Source organism: Passer domesticus, chromosome 6 (assembly GCF_036417665.1).
Source record: "Passer domesticus isolate bPasDom1 chromosome 6, bPasDom1.hap1, whole genome shotgun sequence".
Lineage (NCBI taxonomy): Eukaryota > Metazoa > Chordata > Aves > Passeriformes > Passeridae > Passer > Passer domesticus.
Window position 1 is genome coordinate 3,483,413 of NC_087479.1, and position 22,345 is coordinate 3,505,757.

At 43.3% G+C, this 22,345-nt stretch overlaps 1 long non-coding RNA gene across 1 annotated transcript in view; it reads left to right on the forward strand.

Moving 5' to 3' along the window:
* The window catches only part of LOC135302443 (uncharacterized), a 29,320-nt gene extending 13,349 nt beyond the window's left edge, over nt 1-15,971 (forward strand). Inside the window, exon 6 of the long non-coding RNA XR_010364052.1 lies at nt 9,799-15,971. This is a non-coding gene — a long non-coding RNA (uncharacterized LOC135302443). The remainder of the gene's footprint in view (nt 1-9,798) is intronic.
* Nucleotides 15,972-22,345: the final 6,374 nt, after the last annotated feature.

Sequence of the window (22,345 nt, forward strand, 5' to 3'; positions counted from 1 at the left end):
ATCATTGTATGTGGGGTTATAGAAGCATTCCTACATTAGAAATCCATCTTATTCCAAAAAATGGCCAAAGTGCAGAGTAGAATATAAGACAGAAAGTCTGTGGTGATACTTCCTCAGGATAAACACCTTGCCTACATAAGTTTTCTGAGTCAGAGGTACTGGCAAAACTCTTTACTAGATTTTTTTTTTCCCATTAATCTGCCTAGGGCTGGTTTGCTTTTTTGTTTGTTTTGAACCCTATAAAACAGGCACAGCAACCTGTGGCAATAAGTTTCACAGAATTACACACTGTAAGAAGAAACATTTTTTTTCTGCCTCCTTTGAACTAACCATCTGCTAGGTTTTCCTCATACCTCTTATATTCCCTTATCTAGGGGAGTACAGTGACCAATCCCTGCTTATTTACTATTTTTATGGCATCCCAGCTGTCAGCATTGATATCTCCAATTATCTCCAGCTTGAAGCCTGTTATCTCAGTCAGTTGTTCCTCAGACAGAAGCTCTTCCATATTACATTCTTGCTGCCCATCTCTGAACCTTTCCCATGTATTCTACATCCTTTATGAGATGGGATGTACCAGAAATGCATACAGGATTAAAAAATTACAGAGTGACATAAAAATGCTCCCTGTTGTGTTCTCTGTTCCTCTCTATGTTTTTTAGCATTTTATTTACTTCTTTATCAATATCACAGATTATGCACCATGTCATTAAGGAATGAGATTTGAGGAAAATAAATACATTTCCACTGACACAGAAGCTACTACTGGCAGCATGGCCCAGACAGTCTTAGATGTAATTGCCAACAAATTAATTCACCAAAGAGCACTGAACCACTGATGCTATTTTAGGCTTCATTTTGGTAAATAGAAAGCACATTACAGAAGAAGTGATCAAAGAAAATAACCTTTGACTGAGAGATCACAAGTTGATTCAGCTTAAATTAAATGAAGGGTAAACAAAAATAGGTCTGTAATTAAGGTTCTACATTTTGAATGGGCGAAATTTGAGAAATTAAGGGGACTAATTAGTGAACTCAGCTGGACTAAAAAGCTGAAAAGCATGAATGTGGGAAAGGCCTGTGATTCCTTTCAGTGAAAAATACAGAAACTACCTCCAGTACAAGTCCCAAGCCAGGGAAAAATAAAGCCTGTAAAAATTACTGTTAATGTAAGCGAATGGGTAAACTACCTCAACAAAGTCTAATAGCAATCAATGAAGGGCCAGCAAAGAATGGAAAAAAAGACAATCAGCAAAGAGAACAGTACTTTAGAGGCCAAGAAACTTGAAACTGAAATGCCAAAACTCAAACTAAGCGAGACATTGCAAAGGATACAGAAGTAAATAGAAATAGGCTGTCCAGCCCTGTGAATAAAATAAACAATGTGAAAAGGAGAGGAGCAGACAGGCAACAGCTGAAAGACTTGATGGTTCCAGCTGCAAGCTTAGATGGTTACTTTATACACACTGATTTTTCAGCAAAGATAATAGTGCTAAAGAATGGCAGGATGGCAATCCCAAAAGTATGGCAAGGACCACATGTGAGAGAGAGGCTGAGCTCAAAAAGCATAATGCCTTCAGAAGAATCCCCATCTTCTTGGTGTTGCAGACCACAGTGACCCAGCACATCCAAAAAGAGAGTTGGTATAGGGGAGGGTTTGGAGAAAGAGGAGAGAAAAGGAAAGGGAATGGGAAATGAGAGTAATGGGGTGAGCCATGACAAGAGGTTAAAATCAACTTCTTGTGATGTGCTGTTGAATTATCCCCAGGAGCCAGAAACTCCAGAGACAGTGAAGGCCACAGTGGGATGATGGGAGTTTTCATTCCCAAAACTTGTGTTTTGCTCCTCTGAGAACAGGCTGTCTGCCCCAAGAGCTATCTATCTTCTCTTCCTTCCTTAATATGAGAGCTGCAAATTTGAAAAATCTACAAAATACTCTTGAGAGGCAGCAGTACTGAGCTAATGAGAGTGTTCTCCTATATAAATATTGGCTATAGGAAAGTGTCAAGTAAGGCTTGGAATAAATGGGATGACCTTTTCATTTGGGAGAGTTTAAAATACAAGTCGTACCATCTGGGAAAACTCATCAGAAAAGCTTTTGGGAAATTTCTCACTGCTGAATGTTTAGGTTTACACCATTCTAAATTATTGCAAAATAAAATAAATCTGGTTCTGCTTGGGGAAGGCTCATCAAGTGGACAGTATAGCTTACCAGAGGTACTGAGACAATAACTCATTTAGAGAATTATTTAGCTATCAGCTGGGAAACACATCACTGTCATTTGCCAGGGCATATATGGCTTACAAGACATTAATCAGGTATCCATTGGAGAAGAAAATAGTGATACTTTTACAATAAAGTGTAATTTCAAGGGTGATTAATAAGTGAATAAATAAAACAGCTTTCAATACGAGTAGGTGCATTTTTTTGTATCTGTAGAACTCCATTAAAAGAGCCACACAGCCCTGAATTAATGCTAAAATATCTTCCTGACCTCAGCTGCACTCTGCAGCCTTCCACACTGCACCACAGCTTTCAAACAGCCTCCCAGTGAAGCATTTCCTTGCCCTTCCTTGCTGCACTCACATATCCAGCATGTGCAGCATCTGTCCCACCAAATGACCCACTCGTGGAGTCCGAGCCCTGCTCAGCATCTGCCCTGAAAGATTTGCTGAAATCAGCAGCAGCAGAAAAGCCAAAGTCCTTTGAAAGTCCTGGTCTCGGTCACACTGCAGAGCATCAGCCACAGGGTTGCCACATTTCTGTCCCAGGTTTTCAGGAAGCATCAGTCAGGCTCTGCCCACGATTTGCAGATGGTCTGTGCTCAGAAACACATGGCATTTATTGTGCATATACAGACCATCTGTCCAGTGTACAGACCAAAGGCCCCTGGAAATGCTGGACACATCACACATGCTCCTGGGCAAATCTGGGCACGTGCAGAAAATGCATCTGAATTTTTTACTCTGCTTGAACAGTCTCTGAAACCCTGGACAGGAGTAATGAATAGCTTAACTGAAAATACTGTAGGGGAAGAAAGTGTATGTTCTCAGTGTACAACAGCTCAAAACACTCATTTTCACTGGATATGAAGGACCTTACAGTGCTGCCTGCTCTGTAGTGTGAAGAACACTGTTTAAAGTATCCCACTGGAAGGGGACCAGGACCTCTCCACCCCCCAGAATGGATCTGAACCCTCTAATCAAACAGTCAGCACAATGAATCTCAGCCTTAAGTGCCAGAAATGCTGGATGGGAGTTGTGATACACTGAATTTGTGAGAAAAATTGGCAGCTCCGGAGAAGTGCCTTGAGATTTCAGGAATACAGCCTTGTTTCTTCCCAGCCATACTCACTCCCATCAAAGAAAATTGGGGTGACAGCCTCACATTTCCCTGGATTGATCTCTGCATAAGGAGGTATAGAAGATCTGACACAGTTTCCCTATGGTCAAACTCCCCAAAAACTCCACTTTCCACAGCTCTCTCACAAACTTTTTGCAAAACAGTTGCTGGGGAGGGATGTGTGATCAGAGGATGGTACCCACTGACCAGTCAGCCTTAAAAAAGCTGGTGAAGCTCAGAAGAAGGCTCAGCTTCTCTGCTGTCTCTCCAAGTCACTGTGATCAAACCTTCTGGGATACTGAAAGGTCCCCAAGATAATTTCTAGCAGTGGTGCTGTCACTTTTACAGAAATGTAAATATTTGCTTCCTTTTTGTCTAGGTAATCTCAAATGCTTTTTTTACATTGGGACAAAAGACATTTCTGGACCTATTGCAAAGGAAAAATGTTGCAGAGAACCTGCTCCAGCCTTGGGAAGATGCACAAACCTCTCAAGGGTTATATATGCACATGAAAATTGCTGCTCTGGGCAAGAGGGCACCCACATGATACTATATGTTCCCTGACAGAAAGGAAGCTATATAGAGATGACAGTATAGTTGACACCTGGATATTTCAGGCAGTCCTGCCCTGGGGTTCTTCTCTGAATCATCTGATCATGTATCACCTCAGCTGCAGCTCGCTGGGTGGAGAGGAAGAGTGATGATAGCATATGTCTTCTCCAAAGGTTACACCTGCCAGCCTGAAAGGCCTCCTGAAGATGCAGCAGCAGCTAGAGGTTACTCAGCTGCTCCCCACCTCTCACTTTCTCTTCTCCACATAAAGGGCAGCAGAGCAATTACTGAAGGAAAGGAAGGAGCAGCCTATGCCTGCGCACGTGAGGAACCTATTACAGGAACATAAATCCTGAGTCAATGTCATTAAAATGCAGCCTGAAAAACACCAACTTTGACAAAGCTTGCTTTATTAGCACTATTTAATCACAGGAAGGTCCCTGGGTGCAGACCTGACTGGGAAAACCTGCGTGGTGCCACCAGTAGCTAAATCACACCCTGGCCCCACAGATAGAGACACCCCAGGATCCTGCTGTGCTCAGGGGACATGAGACTTCAGGGGACAGCCCATCACCCTCCCCAGACACCTTTGGGGCAGAGAAGAGGTGGAAATCAGCTGGATGGAGGGTGCTGGAGCAAGGAGTCTGCTGTGAAGTGTCTGTGGCAGCTCTGTTGGAAGACATTGAGGGAAGAGCATCATGTCCCAGTGGCTGTGTGTACACACACCAGCCAGATGAGGGGTCTCTGGATGCTTGGTGCAAGAAAGAAAATCCACCAGGTCTTGTGAAATCATAAAGAGAAAGAAGAGTCAGGTCAACCCAACCAGAGCTGAGCAGTGATGCATCACAGGCAGCCCTGAGGAGGTGGAGAGGGAGGGTGGCAGCGGCGCCTGCTCGGCAGCTGGGAGGGTGAGAGAAGCTGCAAAGGTGAGTCTGAGAGGGAAAATGACTCACAGGTTTGACACATCAGACAAATGGCAAGCATAAATAACCACAAACACCCAGATGCTCAGAGCTGGGCAGCCACAGGAGATAGCCAGACTAGAAAATCTAAGTAAATGTGTGTGGGAGTGGATATGAGATCAGAGGAGAAGGGTCAGGCAAGCTCAAAAAACAAGCTCTGGAAGTCTTTAGCATTCTATTGAGCTTGATCAGGAGCAAAGGAAGCCTTTGAAAGTGGTGAAGGGACAGGGGCATATAATACCATAGCCTGCGTGCAGAGAATAGCATGGCTTTGGCATAATGCACCATTCTTCTCTCACTTAGCCTCGTTTAAACCATGAATAATGACATGGAAAACTACAACAGGTTAAAGCCAGTGGGAGTGAGAGAAGAATCACATCCTTTTTGTTTAGAGAGAGAGGCCTGCAGGGGAAAAAAATGCAATAGAAGGAGATTTACAGTAGTCAAGAGGGAAAGCTATCAGGCATGGCATGAGCAGGAGTTGCACAGGCAGTGCTGTGACAAGGCACAGTCTGGAGGAGGAGGCAGATGTGCAAAGAAGGTTACTCAAAAATTAGGGGCAAGCAAAATTTGATGTAGCTTCAGTTAGAGGGACAGCTCTGCCATATGTCCCAAATCACAAAGCATCCTTTTCTATCCAGAAATGTGAGCCCAGTTCTGGCTGTGCCTCACACATGGGTTCATGGCAGCTTCTTCAGAAGGCTTGGGAAGGGTGGCCAGGGCTTCCACCACCTCATTATCTGCTGTCTGAATTACATGAAAAGAGCAACTAAAAATAAACCCAAAACCACCCATCACTGCCATGAAATCAGCTGTTCTGGTCACCACATGGCAGCAATGCAGATGGAGCAGGGCAGGCTGGGTGGGAGAGCTGTGGGGACCCTACGGATGGCTTTGGAATGTTGTCCCCACGTGAGAAAAGATTTATAAATTCAGAGCCCATTATCAAGGAAAGAAAGACCTCTAGAGATGTTGTTGTCATTTTAGATAGAGCTTGCAGGGCAAGAGGTTACATGAGATGTCTTTTAATGCAGCTAACACTTGCTTCATTTGTCACAAGGAAAAGAAAGAAAATTATTTATTGGGACCCTATAATAGAATAGTTTGGGGGTGATAATTTTGTGCTGACAATCCTCTGATGCAAAAGCAGAATTTCTAATGAAGAATGAATATAGATATTTCTTGGGGATTGTAAGTGAATCACAGATCTTTGAACTGAGCAGGGTACATAGTCTTGCTGTTTGTCATATTTTACATATAAACTATCCTGCTACCACCATCCTATCAGACTGAAAACACAGCCTAGCTGTGCTGTTTCTGCAAGAGAGGCAGCTTCTGTTTACTTCTCATTTAGGAGAAAAATGACATTGATAGCAAGCAAGAGATTAGTGCGTGTTCCCGGATGGGAAGAATAACAGTGGTGGAAAATATCCCCTATTCCCAAATGATAGGGATGAGTATATCTAATTAAAAAATAATCTTTTATTGTCTGCCAACTCAATCTAAGTTTCAATATACAAACCAGCAATTACAGGAAGTAGATAATCAGTTATGCATTTTAAAGACTTTCTGCTGAATTACATGTCCTTTAATTACATGTACATTTTTTAAAGCAAAAATTTGATTTCTTGGAAGTGAGGGAGAAGAAGTAACCAGAGTAGGAATGGATTTACTCTATTCCTGTATATCTATGGCCAACAGAAATGATTTGGAGCAATAAAAGCTAAGCATCCTATTTTAAATCATGTGTCACAAATACCTCTAAGAAGTAACTTTCATTGCCCTGAGGCACCTCATGTCTTCTTGTTATCCTTCCAGTTTTTGAAGCATGAGCATCGTTGAATTTTAAGCACCAAAACCAAATGCTGAAAACTTTAAAGGTGTTGCTGGCACGTGTGTGTATGTAACAGAGGCTTTAGTTGGATACACATTTTTCTGTCATATATACATGGTTAATACACAACACTTGTTGCAGAGGTTTCTGTGCAGTGGTGTGATGTTTTTCAAAGTACATTAAGTATGCCAAACCTGCAGGTAGTAAAACACAGGGTATGAATGTCAGGTTTAAAATATTCAGGAATGCAAGCTGAAGCAGGCACCCCTCTTACCACAAGCAAGGCTCAGGAGTCAATGTCACTCTGGCAGCACACATTTCTGCCACCAGCACCACCCCAGTTCTCATTAAAATCCAGTGTTGGTCAGAAGGGAAACTGGGCTGGCTGTGTGCTGGCTTTCAGACACACCAGGCCTCCAAAGTATAAAGGGGCAAATGGAAAAAGGTGATGGGGGCCTTACAAATTGGGCAATTTGCTGATTACCTGCTGCTGATACATGTTGTTATTTCTGTCTCTTAAGAAGCACTGCTGAGTATTGTTAGGTCCCCACATCTCCTCCATGCTGTCTGCCCTGTCTCACAATTTCCTTCCACAAAGCTTGTGACCCTCTTCCATAAATCAGATTCTTTAGCAGTGACAGGTAGCACTACAGCTTCCTCCAAACAGATTTTTGCTGCAGGCACTGGCTCTTCCTCCAAGGGTGCCACTCCCTGGCACTGATTAGCTCTAAATCTAGCAGGAATTTAAATAGGCTTAAACATCAAATTTGGTCTTCTGCTTTTTTAGAATTCTGGGTGGCTTTTTGGTTGAAAGACTTTTTTTTAAGGCAAAATAACCCATATATGTGCAAACACTACTGGCTCTGCTTGCATGAGCTCACCAGCAAGCTCAGAAAAGGTGTTGCCCTTCTGCAGTGCCCTGAACCCGTTTCTGCTCTCCAGGACAGGCTGTGAACTGCACAGAACAGGTCTCTTTCAGTGGCCATCTCCTGGCAGCATGCTTGGATGGGAAAGTCAAAGGGGTGACAAGATTCTGGAGAACTGCTCTGCTACAGGATCTGAGGATGTGACATTCCCAGCTCCTCTGGTGCAGAAGGAGGGGGCAGGACAAAGGCTTCAGGCCAGGAACATGCTAATGCTGATTTATGGCTCCAGCAGGAGGAGAGGAATCTGCTTGCTTCATATCCAAGTCTCCCACCTTTGAGCAATCATACCGACTCAGGTGTGAGTAGATGCCAAAAAAAAAAAAAATATTCCAAAACCACTTCTTTTGAATTGCAGGGTAAGGGACTACCAACTTCCATGGAAATGTCACACTTATAAGAAGAATTATGTTTCTCACATATTGCTGGAGGAAAAATTGTCACCAGCATCCCACTGCACTTGTGTCTACCCTGCTCAAGTGGGAGAGATCAGATTGGCACCAGCTCACTTATCCTGCCTAATTGGATACAATTATTGACTTCCTGCAATTTCGTGCTTTATTGGGATTTTGTTTTGCAGAGGGATTTGGATTTGGCAGACTGCAGCTAGTAGTGCTGCTATGTTTTGGTTCTCCTGGACAGCTGAAAAGGGACAATGCACTTACCAATCTCTGTACAACCTTTTCTTCAAAGGTGCAGAAATTCAAAGGGCCTGCCTGCAAAGGGCTCTATTTTCAGCTGTTGCTGGTGCATCTTGTTTAATAGGAAGGGGCATTAGTGTTTGGCCTTTATTTATCCTTCATTAAGACATTGTGCATTCAAGGTATTACCCAGATGTATTCTAATATATGTAACTCTTATTCTCTGAGGTCAGTAGTGTCCTTTGATGGACACTTCTCTGCTCAGCATCTCAGAGCTTATTAACATAGCTCCATTTTCCTTTGAAGTCAGCCTGTGCACCACATTCCAAGTATAGCTACAACAATCATTTTAATGTGCCAAACAGCACTTTAAACCTTGCCTTGTCAGATTTTACTCCTCCGGCTTCTAAAATCAGTCACTTTTACCTTCTTTCAATTTATTTTCTGTGGGAAAGATTTTCCCCAAAAGAGACAGGACTCATTATGGAAAATATGCTAAGTCCCCTTTCCCAAGCACTCACCTTTTTCTCCAAGGGTTCCCCCATTGCCCCCAGCCATGCACTATCATTGTAATTAACCAGGCACATTGCAGGTGTAAAAAGGACATTCCAGTTCAAAGAGGAGTTTTTGGTCAGGGACACAGCATTGTCCAAGCAGACTCCAGCTGTTGTTGCAGTTCAGCAATGCAGGGTGATGTCCTGCAGAAACTCTAATAGATCCTCCTCCATTATCTCCTCTTGGATTAGGACTAGGACTCTACATTGCCTCCAAAAAAAATCAAATTTTGTTCTTTTTTTTTTTTTCCTGGGCAACTACCACACATTTCATCCACTAGCAGGAAGAAATAATTTCAAAATGGGCAACACACCCTTTTTTCAGTATTCAGCTCAGGAAAGGACATTTAATTCTTGTCCGTGCAATTTCTCTTTTTGTCCCCTTCATGAGGAGAAGTTGGGCACGCTCCAAACAGATGCCTGAGCCCAGGCCATTGCACCAGCACTACAGAAAGCTGCTGGGGTCTCTGGCATTATCAGGTACCAGCACAGCCAGCCCCGTGGATCTGCAGGAAATGCAGACACTGAAATTTTAAATGCGAATGGGAAGAAACTATATTTTCAGCACAACATAAAAGCAATCTAGCATACACACATTCCTTGAGAAATAACTAGTTAAAATGCAGTCTAAAAAGAACATGTTTCCTCTAAAGCCATATAAATAAGTTATTTGGTCATATTCTCTGGCCTCAGCTTTACAAGAGGTCAAGGCAAAGAACAAAATAGTCCCCAGTGGCTGTGAAAATCTGTGAGTATATGGTCATTTGCAGTTTTCAACACTCTCTGAAAAATTTATTCCAGCCTCTACTTTACATCTAGGTAACATGACTGATTATGAGTGAAAAAAGTCTTCAATGAACAGAGTAATCAATAGAGTAGTTGATGCAAAGGGGTTTCTGGGGGTAACAAGATACATTTCTCACAAAGGAGACAAGAGCATGGCTGCTTTTCCCAGGTTTCCTGGATTAATTAATGTGTTTTTATTACAGGGATGATGACAGTGTTGTATGGGAAAGTTGTGTATCAGGACAAACAGCAAGAAGAAAATGTACTTCATCAGGCATCAGGAATTGCCTCTTAGGATTGAACAGTGGTTTCTGGCCCTCAGCAGTGATGTGCTGAAGTGAGACACAAATTGCTGGTGTCTCTTTCCTGGAAGAAAAGAAAACCTACAGGAGCCACAGCAGGCTGCAGTGCGGGGTTTCCTCTCCAGCCATTCTTCTGTCCTGACAACCAGCCAGGATGTCACCTTCTGCTTGTCCCCAGTCTCCATAGGGGCAAAAGACTGATGACAAAGAGTATTTCCTGCTCTTCTGTCCCCCATGGTGGCCTCAGTCTTACCTGAACTCTCTGTAATGATGCAGAATCATCTACAAGAGTCACACTGGTTGCTTACAGCAGCTTTAACTTTCAATCCCATGCTAGGACTCTGATATCAATGCGTAGGGAGAGGATTGTCCTTAATATAAACATGGCTGGAATTATGTATATCTTCATTGCTTGCCTGAGTTCTTTAAATCTTAAAGCTTGCAAGTGTTAATTGCAGTCCCCACCTGTTTCTATCACTTGTTATTTTTCCTCTCAGCCCAAGGGGTCTCTGTCCCTCATCTTTGGCCAGTACAGAAGTGATCACAGGGTTGTTCAAACAAGATGGGAAATTTGCCTGTCAAGGCTGTTAATTCACTCCCTTTTTGACCTGCACTAGCCCACCAAATCTGCTGCAATTATGTGTTCAGCTTAGCATTCTTTTGCTTTAAACTGCAAAGTCTTTGGGGCAGAAGCCACATGGCCCCATCCAGGAAGGATTTTAGTCCTTCTGCCTATATTAGCCAAGAAACTCACATGAAATCAAGAGGAAATTATTTATGTCACATACATCTACACCAAGGTTCTACCACTGTCACCCAAATATTGTTTTTAGAGGTAGGCCACTGGCCTAATATGACTGTGGGGACAAACCAGACTTGCAGCTGTGAGGTTACTTAAAGCACACCCTCCAGTTATGGTGGCTGCCAAATCATGAATAATTTACCACCTTATGTCAGAGTGCTTGAATTTGTGCACCATAATTGCAGATGATGTCAGCTCTGGGATTTGTCCTGAGAGGCTAAAAGCCACTGTAGAGCCATTGTCTCTTGTGGCATGTTTTCAGCTCCTAAAGCAACAAGTAATGCAGAAGTATAGGTCTGAGAAAGACAACCTGTAATTAATATCCCACGTGCAGTTAAAATGCTGTGGGAAGGATGGAAAGCAGCTGATTTCCAGTCATGGAAGTTTGAGCTCAGCAGCAAAGATCAGCTGTAGCAGGCAAAGGATTCCACTTCTGGTGAAAAGGGCTCCTGGTTTGAGTGACAAGAATCACAGGAACAGCAGGAATGTGTGTCACTGTGACCAGTCAGAAACTCCTTGCCCAAGCTGCTCCCCACTCCCGGTCTGGAAATCTTCCTGTGCTGTACAGGAGCAGCAGGCACAGGGTCACATCCAGGGTAAGGGGCACTGTGGGGTCCTGATTCCCTTTTCTGAAAAGGAGACATTCCCAGAAACACTGACAGCCAGAACATAAATAGGGTGCTTTTCAATGTACAAGAAGGAAGGAGACAAATTTCCTGTATTCTTTTTCCCTTTTCTTTCAGAGTTCTGGTGTCAGAGTACAATGCTGATGCCAGGGCTAGGAGCAGAGAGAGGACAAGGGACTGTAGAGAGACAGGAGGACACTCATGCACAGCTGGTGCTCAAGGCACACAGCTGGGAAAATGTTCCTCCTTGTATCTAACATGTATCTCTGTTTATTTTGTCATTTATTTGTTTTAATTCATTTTTTACTGCTTTGCTTAAGATGTACCAATATACAGCACAGCAGTATGAAGCTCAGTTAAAGCTTGAGCTTCTCTTTATTTTCCCAAGGAATGACAAGGATGTCGCCACCCTGCATGTTCTGACATGACAGATCTTCCCCAGAACTGCAACCCAGAACAACAGACTGAGTCATGCCTGAGGGGGCTCCCCACTGAAATTCCCAGCAGGATGGGCTGCCTGGCCTCGCCTCCCAGCTCCATGGCATTGTAAAGAGCAGCCTGGTGTGTGCTCATTTTTCAAGCTGCCCTCACGGGGCCAGGCATAGTCTATGTGTGCCACAAAACACAGGGCTGGTTCATCCCAAACTCAGGACACGAGGAGCTGGCATTTGTCACCCACCTGCAGCTTGTTTGGATGGGTGAAGGTTTGGCTCAGCACAATTAACCACAGATTTGCCTGGTGCCTCAAGCATCTTTCAGAGTGACACAAAAACACTCATGTTACAGCCAGGAGAGAGGAAAGTTTTGACAGATCCCCAGAATGCCCCAGACCAGGTCTCTGGAAGGAACAGGGCAGGGACACAGGTCACTCCAGAGCTCTGGAACACAGTGTCAGTTCAACAGGGATTTTATTCCAACACCACTTTTCTTCCTAGTGGAGCTGGACACAGACAGCTGGTTTCCATACAGCTTTAAATTTATGAGTAATCAAATAGCAGCCCCTGTTAATTACCTGTCCCTATTCAAAGGAAAGTGCAGTTTAAAGGCTTTAGTTATGCTCCAGTAGCTGCATTAATGTCACAAGGCTTTATTGCAATGAAGATCCAGGAGCTGGTACTGCAGCCCTGCACAGAGTTCCTGTGACACCCATAAAGGGTCAGGAAACAGCCAAAAGAAATACTAAGATGGGAAAAGGGAAAAGTCCTGATTTCAGCTAGGGCAGAGTTAATTTCTTGTCAGCAGTGGTCACAGTGCTATATTTTGGAGTCAGAATGAGAATGGTGCTGATAACACGCTGATGTTTTGGTTTTTTGCTAAGTTTATCTCAAGTCAAGGACTCTTTTCTTTTTTCCTTGCCCATGCTCTGCCAGTGAGGAGGCTCCCAAAAGAAACTGAGAGGGAGCCTGGGTGAGACAGGTGACCTGAACTGACCAGAGGGATATTCCACACCCCAGAACATCGTGCCAGTGTATAAACTGGGGGGAGTTACCCTGACAAAGCCAATCTGGGTTCAGGAAGGGGGAACTGTATTGTGTGTCACTTGTTTTTTCCCTTATCATTGTTATTTTATTTTACTTTATTTTCAATGTTCTTATCTCAATGTACATGTTTTACTTCAATTCTCCCCTCCATTTCAGCAGGGTGGGGGGAGAGGAGAAGGGGGAGGTTGAGCAAAAGGCTGTGTGGTGTTTCATCTCCAGCTGGGCTTAAAATGTCAACAGGGGAAGACTTTTCTTGCACAGCTCGGAGCTATTTTGTTTTTCTTGACATGGAAGAAAATGGGGGGTGGCCTGTGGTGCAGTTATTCTGGACTATTAGCAGTGCAGGGAAGGAAGCCCTTTCATCCAGAGTTTCAAAGCACTTTGGGGTCATTTGAACAAGGGGAAAAGGGTGGGTCAAAGTCTCAGAGAGGGAAAAGAGTTGGGGCTAAAATTAACTGGTGCAAAAAAAATGCAGCCATGAATGAAGCCCAAGGAGCAAAACTCCTTTGGGAAGCCTGGCCTTGGGCTCCTAACGGAGCAGAGGAGCAGAGTTACCACAAGGAAGGCGTCCCCTGAAGGAGATGGACCCAACCCACCTGACAGAACAGTGCAGGAGGATCTGATAATACCCTGACCAAGGGGCCTTGACAGAGACCTCCCTCTTAGAGAGGTTTGCAAGGGAACAGCCCCTCAGGAAAGAGCTTTGCCCTGCCCTCCCGCACAGCAATTGGGATCATGAACCACAGGTCATTCCCATTACCACTGTCCACACTCCAGGTAGGAACTTGTCTCCCCTGGGTGCTTCCATGGAGGGGTGAATGCTGGTGCAGCCCCTAGCTACATCCTAGAACTTCATTCTGTGGTGGGCACCATAAAAAGAGTTTTAATTTTAGGGATTCCCTGTGTGCGGTCAGACTGAGAGTCGGCAAAGGGGCAAGAGAGGTTGTTTGCTTATTTTCATTGAAAGCTTAATTTTCTGTGGAATGTTCTGTTTTCCTGTGTTTTCTAATATGAAAAATTACTCTTCTCAGTGCAAAATATTGCTCTTTGTCAGAAATAGAAACTCTCAAAAAAAAATCTCCTGAAAAGCAATAAAAAGTGGTGCTTTTTTGGCTGGAAAGAGCAATATTCAACGTATTCTGGCATTTCAAAGTGAAATATCTCCTAATTTGGAAACAAGAACCCACCTCAAGCCACTGCTGTGCCCATGGGAATTGCAGTGTGAGTTCCCCAGATCCACAAAGGTGTCCATAAACCAGGCTGCACTGTACCCTCCTGGAGGCCTTGCATCTTCCCATCAAGGAAAGGCAATGAGACATCAGGAAAAGACCAAAGAACAGAGACCATGGCATGGCCTGAGACAAAGCTGTAACTCTTATAAGCCCCCGTGTGAGCAGGCACTCTTCTCTGAGTTACCAAAGCACAACTTTTGGCTTGGTTTGGCTCAACTCCAAATGAAATATTTTGGTTTTGGTTCTTGGGGTAGTTTGATTTTCAGACAAAAAAACAAAAAACTTTTAAGGTTTTCAATAGTCAATAGTATCCCATGGCAACCTTTAAAGAGAAAAATATTTTCTTTCTCATTTACATTTTCATCATGATAAATAAACAGATACACTGGCAACCTGTTTTCCCACACCTTTCAAGGGAAGGACCTCAGGGCAGGGCCCCAGGGAGCAAGGTTCCTCCCACTGCAAGAGAAGATCAGGTTCAAGGCCACCTGAGGAGTATGAACATACATAAACCCATGGGATCTGATGGGATGAATCCCAAAGTCCTGAAGAAATTGGCTGATGTAGTTATGAAGACACTCTCTGTGATAGTTGAAAAGTCACAGCACTCAGGTGAAGTCCCTGGTGACTGGGAAGGGGGGAAATATTGAACTCATCCTAAAAAAGGGTAGAAAGGAAGACTGTGGAAACTCAGAGCTGTCAGCCTCAGCTGTGGGCCTGGGAACACCATGGAACAGATCCTCCCCAAAGCTGTGCTAAGGCACATGGAAAACTGGGGGTGATCCGGGACTGCCAGTGCAGCTTCACCAAGGACAAGTCCCACCAACACAGTGGCACTCTAGGATGGATCAGTGGGCAAGGGAAGTTACAGATGTCATTCATCTGGACTTCTGTAAAACCTTTGACATGGTCCCACACAATTCCCACATCTCTGTATTGAAGAGATATGGATTTGATGGATGGACTGTTTGGTGGACAAGGAATTGCTCAGATGGCCACATTCAGAGAGTCATGGTCAACAGCTCAATGTCCACATGCAGACCAGAGACAAGTGGTGTCCCTCAGGGGTCCATACTGGGACCAGTACCCCCTAACATCCTCAAAGACATAGACAGTGGGATCGAGGACACCCTCGGCAAGTTTACAGGTGACACCAAGCTGAGTGGTGCTGTTGGCACACCTGAGGGACAGGGTGCCATCCAGAGGGACCTGGACAAGCTTGAGAATTCCATGGGAATCTCATCAAGTTGAACCAGACCACGTGCAAGGTGCTGCACTGGGACAGGGCAGCCTCTGTATCAGTACAGGAGCTGGGGATGGAGGGATTGAAAAGAGCCCTGCAGAGAGTGACTTTGGGCTGCTGGTGGATGAAAAGCTGGACATAGACAGGAGTGTGTACTCACAGCCCAGAAAGCCAGCCATATCCTGGGCTTCATCCAGGGCAGCATGGGCAGCTGTAGGGAGGTGATTCTGTCCTTCTGCTCTGCACTCATGAGACCCCACACAGGGCACTGCCTCCTCAGCACAGCAAGGGCTTGGGCCTGTTGGAGCTGGTCCAGAGAAAGCCCAAAAAATGATCAAGGAATGGATCACCTCTTCTATAAGGAAAGGCTGAGAGGGTTGGGGTTGTTCAGTCTGGAGAAGAAAGGCTCAGGAAGACCTTAATTCAGTCCTTCAATACTTAAAGCCACATCAAGAACCATTCATGTCAGCAAGGACAGCAACTTCAACAATTTTGAACAGATACTGCTTTAGCTTGCAATGGAAATCCTTTGATGAGCCTCCACAGTTAACCCAGGCAATCTAACCCAGTCCTTAACTACCTTTACATCAGGAAGTTTTTCCTAATGCCTTAATGAAATTTCCCTTGCTAAACTTTAAGCCCATCACTTCCTTTTCTGTCTGCTATGGGGAACAGACTGCCTGATCTGCTCTGAAGATCACTGAATTGCACACCAATCCACTCTTCTCTGGACTAAGCATGCCCAAATTTTTTTCAGAGTCATGTTTTCAGTTTTTTGACCTACCTTGCTTCTTTTGATCTACATTTTTCATGGAGTGTAATGTCCAAGACCAGATATGATATCCCACCTGAGGCTTAAACTAGGCTTTGTTATGAACAAGAATGTCTCACTTCTGTTAGTTTCCAAGTAAGTTCTTGTTTCAGCCCCTAACACTGGCCAAGATTATGATATTATCATTAATTCTTTATAAGACAAATCCTCAAGAAATTCCAGAAGCTCAGATGGTGTGACCTTAATCAATGAAAATGCACTTTGTCTTTCTAACAGAGTAGCACAAGATGGCTAAAACCTCTTAATATTCAAGACTTGACAGTCTGTTTATATTCCATGATTGGAATATTTTTCTTTGTCAATAAGATGAGCAAATTTACAGCTCACGATACTGTGAGGAGCCTGGAAACCCTTTGGCACTTTTAATCGTCCAGATTTACTCTTAGAAGTAGAGTGGGTTTTTTAAACCATCTAAATATATCCTCTTAATTATTAGTCTGACTGTTGAATGCCTCAGAATGTAAAGGCTTAAATCCCCACGTCTAATTAAAGCTGTGCATGGAGAGAAAGCCAGCAGACTAGGAGGGAGCAGTCCATCTTTGCAACAACTAACAACTTGCTGTTTTCCCTATTTTTGGAACAAACAAAGTGGTCTTTTAAAGATGAAGTAGGGGCAAACAAGTGTGGTTTGTACCAGTCCTACCACTCAGTGGTGAAACTAATTACAGAAGAAAGCAGAACCAGACAACTAATACAGCACATTTGCAGCCATGAGAAATAAGTGACAAACATTTGCTGTGATCGAACCAATAACTTAAAGTGCACTTTGCAAATATTTCTTATTCATCTCTAATTCCGGAAGCCCTTCTTTTCCCCTGTTGTGCTAATTGTCTTATATCCAAGGCCTCTGGCCCCCTGCCAGATATTTGCTGTTCTCTGAAAGGCCTCTCTATTCTAGAAGATAAATGCCAGCCCAGCATGGAAATCATTTAGCAGCCAAAGAACTGATGGATTTCCAGTTTTGTTTCACTGTACTTCAGGACTATTGTAGCTCTAAATACTGTCTTTTTGGTAATAGGTGTTGGGTTTTTTAATGCCACTGATGTTTGGTGGCAGTTTCAATAGAAGGGAATATCAAAAGAATTTTAAATAGAATATTCAAGCAAGGAAGGGGGGGTTTTGTGACTTTGAAAAGAAACACTGCTCTCAGATCAAAGTTCCCAAACAAGGGTTTGGCTGGAAGATTAAAATAAATGAACCCTGACTAAATAAATTAGGTGTTGGGATTTTTAAATGTCATCTGCAAAACTCCACACAGCATAGCATTGACTTCAAGCCTTCTAAGTTCAAGCATGTTATATATGCATGAAGCAATTCAGGAGGCAACCTGTCCCTTTTCTCTAGCCATATATATGGAAATTGTCCTGCTGGATTTTTGCCTAGCCCAGGCCAGAAGCACAATCATGATCTGAAAATTAGATTGGTAGAGGAAAAACAAAGATTAACCTTAATTATCCACTCTCTTGAGCTCTCAGCTGTGTGCTATTTCCATTGAAGGATCTTTTGCCCACAGTCCACCTCCCTTTGTTCATCAATCATCTCCCTCAAGGGAAGAAGCACAAGTAATTTAGGCCTCAGCAAGTCACCCAGAGAAAGTGTTCCTTCCAAGAAAGTACCAGCTAGTCCCATGAAGGTAACAAGTTCCATGTTGATAATGACCAATACAAAGAACTTGGAGAAAGTCACTCTCTGCTGGAGAACTGGAGTGTTTGGGAATTGAAACTCCCTTTTTCTTTCAGTGCAGCATAGCTGAACCTTATCCTGATAAAGTGATTTTAAAAAATCAATACTGAATGTCCTTTCCCTCACTGGTCTCTACCCCAGCTGCCCTGCACGCAGACCTCCAGTCCAGGGAACAGGCTGAGCTGTAGGTGCAAACATCTGCCTGTGTATGTACTTTTGGGCTTTTTCCTTTATTATTTGAGCCTCTCTCCTGTGCTGAGTGATAATGAACTCCCATTCATTGACTGTGTGCCGATGAGGACATCTTCACATCTCTCTGCAAACAGGCAATTGTGTGCCATCAGCATTACATGTCATTATGATGCAGCTACAGTGCTTCAGCCCTTTCCTGTACTTTGATCAGCAAAGATTAATTACCCTCGACTGAATTATTAGTGGTGATTAAACCTAACAGAAAATAAATGGGACTGCAGTATTACTGGGTTATAATTTTACCAGTGTGGTCATTTGCAAGCAATTTCCTTATGCACAATTTTTTTCTTAATCATTATTCTCTAAGAGTTTTTCTATCATGTATTAATTAGGAGGAGACAGCCAGTACACAATACCACATTGTACATTACATGACATATGCAAATCATATGCAAAGCCCACATACAGCTCTATGTACAAAGCTCAAGCTGACTTGGTCAGAACTTTAATTGAAGTCAGTGGAGGTTTGCTCGTGGTGGAGTGTGACCTTTGTACATGCAGCTGTACATGAGCTTTGCATATGATTTGCATATGTCATGTCATCTTGACCCAAGATTTGATCAGTTGGTTTACAGGGTCAACTTCTATTAAAACTACAACTTACAGTGATTTCCTGTGAATCCTGAATGTGATAAATATTAAATGAGGAACTTAGTGAAATCACAATAGACTTAGGCAGGAGCATTGCTTTGGTCTTCCTCAGAGACTTCATATGGCTCTTCACTCTGCTCACATCCTGCACAGGCAGAGAGTGCAGAGGCAAACTCAGGAAGGTGAGCAGGGATATATGGCATCCTGAGCACTGCCAGTGTTAACTTCCCTCCAAGGCTGGCTCAGCTCTCAGAGCTGAAATATAAATTATATTATATAATAAATATAATTAATATTATATAATTAATTTATGTAATAAGTATAAGTAGTATAACATATATTATTAAATATAAGCTCCTGGCTTTCACTTTGGCTCTTCTGTAGGACCAGGTATTCTCAGAGGTTTTGCTACCAGAAGAGCTCTGTAGCACCTGTTACCTCTAAAGCACCTAGGATTTACCTTCCATTTCAGGGACAAAATTTTATTGTTAATTGTACTCTTTTTCCCTCCAGTTCATCAATACTCCTGTAGCAAAAAAAAAAAAAAAAAAAAAAAAAAAAAAAAAAAAAAAGAAAACTTTATTTTGCAACACCCTCCATCACTGCCCATATCAACCCAAGAGGAAAATAAATTTTTCACCCCAGGCTTCTCATTCCCCAGCCAATAGTCCCTGGAAAGAGAAGGAATTGCTGGAGCAAGCCTTCATTCACATAATGACAGTCCATAATTTTGCAGTCTGAGCAAGTCTTGGTTTTGGCTTGAACCATAAGGTCACTCATTAATTAGCCCAATCCCCTTCTTCAGCCAGACTTTTTCTTGTTCACAACAACTGTTTGCTCAAATGTTTTTGCTGCCTTATTCTGAAGCAATTCTGACGGCAGGCTGTGAGTGCTGTGGAGGTTTTAAACTCCTCTGTCTACTCCAGCCTGGAAGTGCCCTCAGAACACCACTTAATGGTCTCCCACAGGCTGCCCCATTACCTGTGAGGACAGAGCTCCTGCAGTGGCCTTGGCTCCAGAGCCAGAAATAACCAGCAAAGATTTTTTTTTTTTTTTCTCTGAGCAGAAAATCTCTACTCTAAACCAGAAAACAACTTGCTTTTTATAAGATTGTAATAAGGTCAATAAGAGGCCTTCCAAGCCAATACTCTGTCTCCCGCAGTGACCAGTAGTAAACACTAAGGGAAGAGAGGGGCTTGGGGGTTTTGATTTTTAACTCTTCTATGGCAGGAGAAGTAATTCACAATACCTGAACTAATACAAATATTTTCCTCATGTTTCTGGCAAGGGCAGTACAACATGCAGTCAGTAGGAATTACTTGGTTGTTCTGACTTCCAGAGCTGCAGAAAAAGCTCCTGCTCTGTGATTTTGCTCAGGCTTTTCTTTTCCATCACTGGGATCCCTCAGCTCCGGAGCCATCTCTCCCTTCTAGACAGGCATTCTGCACAACATGCATGCAGCCACAGCAGGACTTCTCGTGGGATTCTAAAACCCAGAGTCCAGCTATAAAATTTTGCCATATAACTCTCCAATTATTTGGGAAACCAGCTACAGGATCAGCTTTTATTCAGTGAAATCCACACAACAGCCTTATAATTTTAGTGTCACAGGAAAGAACATGTTTTGTAAAACTGCAAGGGAAGACAAGCGCCAAAAGAGACCCTTTCATTTGATGGTCTAGTGTGTAAATCAGCCCTATATTTGTTAAAATGCTCAGATAAGTAATTTATGACTCTGTCAGAGCAATAGATCCGAGGTTATATATAAATATACACGTACACACACATGCACACTGCAGATCAAAAAGGCATTTGGCTGTCAAACATGAAAAAGAAAACAAAAGGTGTAATTGTCAGCTGTCTGCCTTGGACACCTGGAGCAACAGCTAATGCAATCATCTGAAAGGCACCTCCGAGCTCCTGCCATGGCTGTGGCTCTCATGCCAGGCAGAAACTTCTTCCAAAGGCAGCTAAAAGCCCACTGAGCTTGATTTAATTTCCCTACCCTCTCCTGAGACCTGTGACAAAGAGATCTGGGCAGCATGGCTTATGGTGTTGTTTCTTTCTCAGGAGCAGCTCAGAAGATTTTCAAATTAGTTTGGTCGCTGTTCCCCCTTAGCTTTATATATTAGATGTGCACATCTGTAGCTTACAAAGATATGATTTTGTACTGCAGCCTATTTATGTTTTTTTTTTTTTCCTTAACAATCCAACTGAACTAGGAAAAATAAATAACTGGCAGTTTGTCTTGTGGGAATTTTTTAAATTAGAGAGTTTTAGGAAAGTTGTAAAATACAGGCTTTAGAGATAGTAAAATTGTGATTAGAATTAAGCAGCAGCTATAAGATTAGTTAGCAGAAAAATTATGTAAGAAGTAGAAAAGTAAGGACAAATAGAACAATGGTCTGTGTATTAACGCTTTTCTAGAATAACTCCTTAAGTTGTAAAAAAGTATATTTAGTAAGATATTAGGAAGTTCTAAGCCTAATAATGGAGTTTTGTGTATTATGTTTTAAGGCTTACAAGTAGGTATTGTATTTGAAATAAGCAAGCATTGTTTTAACTGAAGGTACGTCTGCTTATAGTGGTTGAATGGAACTAGTGTTAATATGCTTTTGCTTTGTGAAATTAGTCAAAAAACGTTTAAAGTAAGTTGTGTAGTATGCGATTTAGGTAATTCATGCTTATGTAGAATATGATAAGAATATATGTTAGAGTGTCTGAAAGAAATATTTCGAAATATTTCAAACCCACATGCGGAGCTGAGGGGTTGCCTCATACCAGCAGACTGCTCTAATTTGCTAATTTGCAACCGAAAGAGCCTGGCTCTGGAGGAGATGGGTCGTCACTCAAAGGCCACCTGGACATGAAGTCTCCTCAAGCAGTGAGATCAAGATAGCAGAACCTGTCGGGGAACTTGCACCCAAAATGCCAGGTTCCCGTAACCCCGCCATCAGCATCCATCGCTTGCTGGAACCACATCGTCCAGCCCAATATGGATATGTTTGACTATGGAAAGAGCAAGAGGAACTCTGCCTCGGGCAAGGAAATGAGTATAAAAGCTGACTCTACCAGACAGTTTATGAACAGAGGGGGTCCCAGTGTGACTGAGGTCTGACCGGTGTTCACCCAGTGCCGAACCCGGGGTCAGCGCTGTCCCCTTTGATTGTGGCTGTCTAGACTGTAAATCGGTCACAAAATAAATTATATTTTTTTATTTGATTATTACATTTGCTTGATCAATTTTTACCTATAACAGTTGTAACATTAAGTTCTTAGTCTACTACCTCAGACGCGAGCTGATGGCATTTTCCCATTGTCATAACCACGAAGCTGGTGCTAGAAAACAAAACCATTCAAGCCCAGAGCCACAATGAGTTCTGTGTGCTGCCGCGGAGAGCTCGGACGTGCCCCTGCCAGCCCGTGCTGCCCTTCCCTGCAGCCAGTCCTAGGCTCAGCAGCGCTGATCCCTCTGGATTATGCAGCAAATCCCCCTGCTGCTCCGCAGGGACAGCCAGGAAAGAGCTGTGGGATGCTTCGCTGGGTTTTTCTGCCTCTGGAGTTGGTGGCATCTCCCCGTCTGGAGCTGTGTGTGACAGCAGCCACGCCGTGCCAGCCCTCCCAGGGGTGGCAGGACTTTGGTGCTGCCCCAGGCCTCGCCAGCCTGGCCACCCCTCCCAGGCACAGAGGGCTCCCCAGCCAGGAG